This window comes from Gopherus flavomarginatus, chromosome 6 (assembly GCF_025201925.1).
Source record: "Gopherus flavomarginatus isolate rGopFla2 chromosome 6, rGopFla2.mat.asm, whole genome shotgun sequence".
NCBI classification, from domain to species: domain Eukaryota; kingdom Metazoa; phylum Chordata; order Testudines; family Testudinidae; genus Gopherus; species Gopherus flavomarginatus.
In genome coordinates this window covers 114461934-114470907 of record NC_066622.1, presented here as the reverse complement: position 1 = coordinate 114470907, position 8974 = coordinate 114461934, and positions in this window count along the sequence as shown.

Here is an 8974-nt window from a genome sequence, read left to right as displayed (position 1 = left end):
TTTTTTTGTATGTAATGAAGGGTCAATTTCTGAACTTTTAACAGTTTGAAGATTAGCTGATAAAAGTGTTATATCATTAAGTGGTATACCCTGGGGTCACAGCAGGGCATTTGGAAACCTCAGTGAACATTATTTATATTGTAAAACAAACTCAAGAATTTCAGACATCTGGTATTCACCAGGGAAGCAGACAATGAAAACAAAGACAAATTTGTAATCATACTTGGTAGTCTTTTTATGTGAAGTAATTACTAAAATAATCTAAAAACATGGATCAGATTATTAATGAAAACAGTAGCCTGCAAACTGCTGTAATATACATCTCTACCTTTCATAAAACAGACGGGAAACTGTATAACATAATGAATAGCCTTGGGGTTATGCAATGCCAGAATTCACACTTTGAAATCTGTTGTCTCAGTAGATGAGCTCTAAAGGCAGTATTACCAGACCTAGCACTGATTTGGTTGTAGATAGTAATTGTGAGCTCTACATTTTCTATCTGATGTCCTGATTTTGCTCTTATTATATTTATACTAAAGAAACTACATTCAGAAAGTAAGGGTGTATCAGGAGGGAGAAAACTTGTTCACCTTAGCCTCTAATGATAGAACAAGAAGTAATGGGCTTAAACTGCAGCAAGGGAGATTTAGGTTGGACATTAGGAAAAAGTTCCTAACTGTCAGGGTGGTTAGACACTGGAATAAGTTGCCTGGGGAGGTTGTGGAATCTCCATCTCTGGAGATATTTAAGAGTAGGTTAGATAAATGTCTATCAGGGATGGTCTAGACAGTATTTGGTCCTGCCATAAGGGCAGGGGACTGGACTCGATGACCCCTCGACATCCCTTCCAGTCCTAGAGTCTATGAATCTATGAATCTTATGAGCTTCTGTGAGTTGCTGCAACAGCTGAGGAAGCTCTCAGAAGGAAGAAATTATGGAAGGTGAGTGTTCAGCTGTTGCAACCTGCACAGGTTGTGCCATGTTTGTCTTTCTTCCACAGGACAGAAATGACTTTGTCTGTACAAAGTGCAAGCTGGTCTCCATATTGGAAGAGAAGGTTCAAGGCCTGAAGCAACAAATATTGACCCTGCGTTGCATAAGAGAAAATCAAGATTTCCTGGACAGACATCAGGATATTCTTCTATGGGCACAATGTTCTGAAGAATCGGAGCAGGCTGTGCAGAGGGGACAGAGGGATGGTGAAGAAATTTGGCAGCATGTGACCTCCAGAAGAAGGAAGAGGAGCATCCATGTACCAGCAATGGAGATACAGGTGAGCAACCGTTTTCTTGTTCTCTCCACAGGTACTAATGCAGAAAGTGGACTAGATGATACATCTGAGGAAAGGGAGCAGAAGGAGACTCCACTGATTGAAAGACATGAGATGCACTGTCCTAAGGATAGGGGTTCCACGACCACCGCTCCCAAGAGAAGGAGGCGTGTTGTCATAAACAGATAGCTAAGGGTTAATGTCTCTTTTACCTGTAAAAGTTTAAGAAGCTCAGTAAACCTGGCTGACACCTGACCAGAGGACCAATAGGGGGACAAGATACTTTCAAATCTTGGTGGAGGGAAGTCTTTGTTTGTGCTCTTTGTTTTGGGGGTTGTTCGCTCTTGGGACTAAGGGGGACCAGACGTCAATCCAGGCTCTTCAAATCTTTCTGAATCAGTCTCTCATGTTTCAAACTTGTAAGTAATAGCCAGGCAAGGTGGATTAGTCTTAATTTTGTTTTCTCAACTTGTAAATGTTCCTTTTTTTGCTGAGAGGATTTTACCTCTGTTTGCTGTAACTTTGAACCTAAGGCTAGAAGGGGGTTCCTCTGGGCTATATGAATCTGATTACCCTGTAAAGTATTTTCCATCCTGATTTTACAGAGAGGATTTTTACTTTTCTTTCTTTAATTAAAAGCTTTCTTTTTAAGAACCTGATTGACTTTTCCTTATTTTAAGATCCAAGGGATTGAATCTGAACTCACCAGGGATTGGTGAGGGGCAAGAAGGGAGGATGGTTAATTTCTCCTTGTTTTAAGATCCAAGGGATTTGGATCTGTGGTCACCAGGGAATTGGTGAAGTCCCTAAAGGCAACCCAGGGAGGGGAAAGTTTTGGGGGGACAGAAAGTGCTCCAGACACTAAAATTCTGGTTGGTGGCAGTGTATCAAATCTAAGCTAGTAATTAAGCTTAGAAGTGTCCATGCAGGTCCCCACATTTGTACCCTAAAGTTCAGAGTGGGGAAGGAACCTTGACACAGGTAGTGGTGGTCAGGGACTCCCTCCTCAGGGGGACTGAGTCATCTATCTGCCACCCCCACTGAGAAAACCGAGAGGTCTGCTGCTTGCCAGGAGATAGGATTCACGATATGACAGAGAGACTGCCGAGACTCATCAAGCCCTCGGATCGCTACCCCTTCCTGCGTCTCCACATGGGCACCAGTGATACTGCCAAGAATGACCTTGAGCAGATCACTGCAGACTACATGGCTCTGAGAAGAAGGATAAAGGAGTTTGAGGTGCAAAGTGGTGTTCTTGTCCATCCTCCCTGTGCAGGGAAAAGGCCTGGGTAGAGACAGTCGAATTGTGGAAGTCAATGAATGGCTACTCAGGTGGTGTGGAAGAAGGCTTTGGATTCTTTGACCATGGGGTGGTGTTCCAAGAAGGAGGAGGGCTAGGCAGAGACGGGCTCCACCTAATGAAGAGAGGGAAGAGCATCTTCACAAGCAGGCTGGCTAACCTAGTGAGGGCTTTAAACTAGGTTCACCGGGGGAAAGAGACCAAAGCCCTGAGGTAAGTGGGGAAATGGGATACCAGAAGGAGGCACGAGCAGGAGTTCAAAAGGGGAGGAGGACTCCTGTCTCAGACTGACAAAGCAGGACAATCAGCAAGTTATCTTAAGTGCCTATACACAAATGCAAGAAGCCAGGGAAACAAGCAGGAAGAACTGGAAGTCCTGGCACAGTCAAGGAACTATGATGTGATTGAAATAACAGAGACTTGGTGGGATAACTCACATGACTGGAGTACTGTCATGGATGGATATAAACTGTTCAGGAAGGACAGGCAGGGCAGAAAAGGTGAGGGAGTTGCATTGTATGTAAGAGAGGACTATGACTGCTCAGAGCTCTTGTATGAAACTGCAGAAAAACTTGAGTCTCTGGATTAAGTTTAGAAGTGTGAGCAACAAGGGTGATGTCGTGGTGGGAGTCTGCTATAGACCACCAGACCAAGGGGATGAGGTGGGCGAGGCTTTCTTCCAGCAATTAGCAGAAGTTACTAGATCGCAGGCCCTGGTACTCAGAGGAGACTTTAATCACCCTGATATCTGCTGGGAGAGCAATACAGCGGTGCAGAAACAATCCAGGAAGTTTTTGGAAAGTGTAGGGGACAATTTCCTGGTGCAAGTGCTGGAGGAACCAACTAGGGGCAGAGCTCTTCTAGACCTGCTGCTCACGAGCAGGGAAGAATTAGTAGGGGAAGCAAAAGTGGATGGGAACCTGGGAGGCAGTGACCATGAGATGGTCGAGTTCAGGATCCTGACACAAGGAAGTAAGAAGAGCAGTAGAATACAGACCCTGGACTTCAGAAAAGCAAACTTTGACTCCCTCAGGGAACTGATAGGCAGGATCCCCTGGGAGAATAACATGAGGGGGAAAGGAGTCCAGGAGAGCTGGTTGTATTTTAAAGAATCCTTATTGAGGTTGCAGGAAAAAAACATCCTGATGTGTAGAAAGAATAGTAAATATGGCAGGCGACCAGTCTGGCTTAACAGTGAAATCCTTGCTGATGTTAAATGCAAAAAAGAAGCTTACAAGAAGTGGAAGATTGGACAAATGACCAGAGGGAGTATAAAAATATTGCTCAGGCATGCAGGAGTGAAATCAGGAAGGCCAAATCACACTTGGAGTGGCAGCTAGCAAGAGATGTTAAGAGTAACAAGAAGGGTTTCTTCAGGTATGTTAGCAACGAGAAGAAAGTCAATGAAAGTATGGGCCCCTTACTGAATGATGGAGGCAACCCAGTGACAGAGGATGTGGAAAAAGCTAATGTACCCAATGCTTTTTTTGCCTGTCTTCACAAACGAGGTCAGCTCCCAGACTGCTGCACTTGGCAGCACAGTATGGGGAGGAGGTGACCAGCCTCTGTAGAGAAAGAAGTGGTTCAGGACTATTTAGAAAAACTGGACGAGAACAAGTCCATGGGGCTAGATGCGCTGCATCCAAGGGTGCTAAAGGAGTTGGAGTATGCGATTGCAGAGCAATTGGCCATTATCTTTGAAAACTCATGGCGATGGGGGAGGTCCCGGATGACTGGAAAAACGCTAATATAGTGCCCATCTTTAAAAAGGGGAAGGAGGAGGATCCGGGGAACTACAGGCCAGTCAGCCTCACCTCAGTCCCTGGAAAAATCATGGAGCAGGTCCTCAAGGAATCAATTCTGAAGCACTTAGAGGAGAGTAAAGTGATCAGGAACAGTCAGCATGGATTCACCAAGGGCAAGTCATGCCTGACTAACTGAATTGCCTTCTGTGAGGACATAAGTGGGTCTGTGGATGAGGGGAAAGTAGTGGATGTGTTATTCCTTGACTTTAGCAAAGCTTTTGATACGGTCTCCCGCAGTATTCTTGACGGCACGTTAAAGAAGTATGGGCTGGATGAATGGGCTATAAGGTGGATAGAAAGCTGGCTAGATTGTCGGGCTCAATGGGTAGTGATCAATGGCTTCATGTCTAGGTGGCAGCTGGTTTCAAACGGAGTGCCCCAAGGGTTGGTCCTGGGGCCGGTTTTGTTCAGGATCTTCATTAATGATCTGGAGGATGGCATGGACTGCACCCTCAGCAAGTTTGCAAATGACACTAAACTGGGAGGAGTGGTAGATATGCTGGAGGGTAGGGATAGGATACAGAGGGACTTAGACAAATTAGAGGATTGGGCCAAAAGAAATCTGATGAGGTTCAACAAGGACAAGTGCAGAGTCCTGCATTTAGGACAGAAGAATTCCATGCACTTCTACAGACTAGGGACCGAGATGCTAGGCTGCAGTTCTGCAGAAAAGGACCTAGGGGTTACAGTGGATGAGAAGCTGGATATGAGTCAACAGTGTGCCGTTGTTGCCAAGAAGGCTAACGGCATTTTGGGCTGTGTAGGTAGGGACATTGCCAGCAGATAGAGGGACGTGATCATTGCCCTCTATTTGACATTGGTGAGGCCTCATCTGGAGTAGTGTGCCCAGTTTTGGGCCCCACATGTAAGAAGGATGTGGAAAAATTGGAAAGAGTCCAGCAGAGAGCAACAAAAATGATTAGGGAGCTGGAGCACATGACTTATGAGGAGAGGCTGAGGGAACTGGGATTGTTTAGTCTGCAGAAGAGAAGAATGAGGGGGGATTTGATAGCTGCTTTCAACTACCTGAAAGGGGGTTCCAAAGAGGATGGATCTAGACTGTTCTCAGTGGTAGCAGATGACAGAACAAGAGTAATGGTCTCAAGTTGTTTTGGGGAGGTTTAGGTTGGATGTTAGGAAAAACTATTTCACTAGGAGGGTGGTGAAACACTGGAATGGGTTACCTAGGGAGGTGGTGGAATCTCCTTCCTTAGAGGTTTTTAAGGTCAGGCTTGACAAAGCCCTGGCTGGGATGATTTAGTTGGGGATTGGTCCTGCTTTGAGCAGGGGGTTGGACTAGAAGACCTTCTGAGGTCCCTTCCAACCCTGATATTCTATGATTTTATGGCTCAGAAGGATCTGCTCATGATTCTATGATTCTATGGCTCAGAAGTAAACCAGGGCTATAATCCACAAGCTATTTAAAAAACAGGTAGGGTGACCATATGTCCTGATTTTACAGGGACAGTCCCGATTTTTGGGTCTTTTTCTTATATTGGCTCCTATTATCTCCCACCCCCGTCCTGATTTTTCACACTTGCTGTCTGGGCACCCTAGAAACAGTAGTTGGCAGCTATGACTAAAACATTACTGTCATGGTATAATTCCCCACTCTGAACCTTAGCATCCTAAAGATGGGGTACCAGCATGAATTCCTCTAAGCTCAATTACCAGCTTAGTACTTGCAGCGCTGCCACCAACCAGGAATTCCAGTGCCTGGTACACTCTGGTCTCCCCAAAGCCTTGCCCGGGGACCCCCAAGACCCAGACCGTCTGGATCTTAACACAAGGAAAGTAAACCCTTTCCCTCACCGTTGCCTCTCCCAGACTTCCCCTCCCTGCGTTACCCTGGAAGATTACTGTGATTCAAACTCCTTGAATCTCAAAACAGAGAAGAAAATTCATCTTCTCCCCTCCTTCTCTCTCTCCCTCCCAGACTCTCCCTGAGAGAGAAAGTAATCCTAACACAGAGATAAATTAACCTTTCTCTCCCCCTTTCCTCCTTTCTCTCCACCAATTCCCTGGTGGATCCAGACCCAGTCCCCTGGGGTCTCAACAGAATAAAAAAAAATCAGGTTCTTAAACAAGAAAAGCTTTTAATTAAAGAAAGAAAAAACAGTAAAAATTATCTTTGTAAATTTAAGATGGGATATACGTTACAGGGTCTTTCAGCTATAGACACTGGGAATACCCTCCCAGCCTAAGTATACAAGTACAAATTAAAATCCTTTCAGCAAAATACAAATTTGAACTCCTCTCAGCCAAATTCACATTTGCAAATAAAGAAAACAAACATAACCTAACTCGCCTTATCTACCTAGTACTCACTATTCTGAACTTATAAGAGCCTGTATCGGAGAGATTGGAGAGAAACCTAGTTGCACATCTGGTCCCTCTGAGCCCCCAGAGAGAGCAACAACCAAAAACTAACAGCACACACAAAACTTCCCTCCCTCAAGATTTGATAGTATCCTGTTCCCTGATTGGTCCTCTAGTCAGGTGACAGCCAGGCTCACAGATCTTGTTAACCCTTTACAGGCAAAAGAGATATGAAGTACTTCTGTTCTATTAACTCTTACTTATCTGTTTATGACAATTACCTAATACAAATCTTAAATACCTAGCCACAATAGTGAAGTGTGTTGATGATTAAAATCTTAACTGAATTACCTTACACTGTGTATATCAACACTTAAGTTATAAAATTGTCAGAGAACAACATTTTTCCACTTTTCTTAAAGAAAAGTTATAGATTGGTTACAGTGAAAGATCAGTGGTTTTTGAGTGTGCTCCCACGATCTTTTCAAAAATAGAATTATAAAAATTTCCCTTTTAGGTACATGTTATGGTTAGCTAACTACGAATATATGTGATGTTTGATTAAGCAGAATTTCCCACCCATTTTTTATTAGCAATCCTTATAATATTATAGTAACAACAGTTCCTGCCCATTATAACTAAGGTTAAAATGACACTCAAGGCCTCTCTTCAGAGTCCTTATCTAAAAATAATCCAATCCTTTGAAGTTTTTCATACTTGGTTTTAGCTCAGAAGTGAATATTTTTGAACAATCTTATGAAATCAGTTAAGCCTTTCTGAGTTATCCATTTGTGAAATAAAAAACTTTCACCTGTTCAGGCATTTTTCAGACAAATATTTTGAGCTCAGATAGCTCACAGTGGCTTTATTTTCATCTGATTAAATTATGTAGTCCTGAATGAGAACTAATACTTTTGACATGTTTGAAGAAATTTAATTTAGACATAAACTCATATGGGTTTTTTTCAGATGGCACACTGAATATGCACACTGCATTTATTCCCTCTAATTTCACAGATTCACTAGACTGTGATGTTCTGAATATGTAGGTACTTGAGTACAGAGTTATTCTCATAGTCAGAAACCGTTCTCCTGGGAAGAGCAATGGCTTGGTACAAGTAACTGTACAAACTTAAGATACACAGAAAAGCTATCAATGGAGCTATGTGAATTTACACCAGATGAGCATCTGGCCCAGCACGTTTATATATTTTCATTATAGATTAGACTGTCAGATCAGTGAGTACTGCTCTATACTCTTTTCCTGCAATAACCCTTTTTAACTTTCCAAAATGTGTCCTTTCCAGTGGTATATATAATTTTAAAACTAAAGGTACAACACAAATAACTAAGGTTGCTCACCATCCAAAGCCCAGACTACTGTTGTGAGCACCATCCAGGTAGGAGTCACTAAAACCCGTACTTGTTAACATAGACAACTCCTGGCAGCTGTTCACCATCCAGATAGAGGAGAGATTAATAGGATTGGTCTTACTAGAGAGTAGAAGACTCATCAGAGCTACTCATCTACGAGGAAGCCTGCTGCTGCTGATAGGTGGAAGTGAGTGAATAAAAATAACACATGCACAAACCCATAGGACATTGGGGGTGGGGGAAGCAGGGCTTCCTTATCTAACATTTTAGGGGGAACTGGTTTTGCAGTTTATAATGTCAACCAAATTCTGCTCAGTTGCGCCAGTACAATTCTATAATGTCTGTATTTACAATGATGGTACATAGACAAACCAAGCCCCAAGACTCTGTTAGGCGCTGTCTTGGCCCAGTGTGTATGTCACTTCCGTTGTTGCAAATTCCAGTTTAAAGGATTATATTCTTATTTTAGGAGATGCAGTGGATTTTGTGTGAATTTTGTATTAATTGGATGTTATGGGCAAGTAGATGAGTGAGACTGAGGGAAAGTGTGATATTGTGGGGGGATATTCTGCTAGGGAAGAGGAAGTTAATTTTGTGTGAATTAGAACGTCATAATAGGACGTTGGCTGTAGGTGGGTCTTCTAGCTAGTGGCATTTTATAATGTGCAGATGACTTTCTGTGTGCAGTAAGATGCATGCATGTATGTCTATATTTCATTAGTGGTTTTTCTTCATTTTCCCCCTAGTCCAATCCATATTGGGTTGAGGTTTTATAGAGGAAGGGGCAGACTGTGAGGGAGTTACATGGCTTCCACTCTCCTATCTTATGTGGAAACTCCTTTACTTATTAAATAAGGCCCCGCTCTGGCATGGTTCTTAAGCATATATGAGACTTGAAGCACG